Below are 787 nucleotides of genomic sequence, written 5' to 3'. Positions count from 1 at the left end.
TCTCTCTCTCTCTCTCTCACACACACACACACACACACACACCCGCACTCCCAATCAGGATACATGATAACTTTGTTCCTCCATACCTCTAGCCCCAGCACTCAGAAGGCAGAGGCAAGCAGAGCTCTGTGAGTTCGAGGCCAGTCTAGTCTAGAGACTGAGACTCTGGAAGCCAAGGCTACATAAACCCTGTCTCAAAAAACAAACAAACAAAAAAACCCTTTTTTAAAAAAAGATTTATTTAGGCTGGCCTCGAACTCAGAAATCCACCTGCCTCTGCCTCCCAAGTGCTGAGATTAAAGGTGTGCGCCACCACTGCCCAGTGGGAATTGAATTTTTTAGGACCTCTGGTCAACTCTGCTTACTCAGTCCCTGCTCTCTCCGGCCCAAAGATTTATTTATTATTATACATAAGTACACTGTAGCTGTCTTCAGACGCACCAGAAGAGGGCCTCAGATCTCATTACAGGTGGTTGTGAGCCACCATGTGGTTGCTGGGATTTGAACTCAGGACCTTCGGAAGAGTAGTCAGCGCTCTTACCAGCTGAGCCATCTCGCCAGCCCTCAAAACAAACAAACAAACAAACAAAAAAACAAACAAAAACCTTACTAAATTCCAGATGAAGGTTCTTTGACAAGTGTTCGATTTGCAAATATTTTCTCCATTTCTAGTACACCCTTTCCTTCTCTTAGTGTTTCACTTTGGTGAGCAGTTTTTGTTTTTTCTTTTGTGGGTTGTATTTTTGGTGTTATGTTTCAGATTCCTGTCAAAACCCAAACTATGAGG

Source organism: Mastomys coucha, unplaced genomic scaffold (genome assembly GCF_008632895.1).
Source record: "Mastomys coucha isolate ucsf_1 unplaced genomic scaffold, UCSF_Mcou_1 pScaffold23, whole genome shotgun sequence".
Classification (NCBI taxonomy): domain Eukaryota; kingdom Metazoa; phylum Chordata; class Mammalia; order Rodentia; family Muridae; genus Mastomys; species Mastomys coucha.
The sequence above is the reverse complement of the archived record's forward strand: the minus strand, read 5'-3'. Positions refer to the sequence as shown.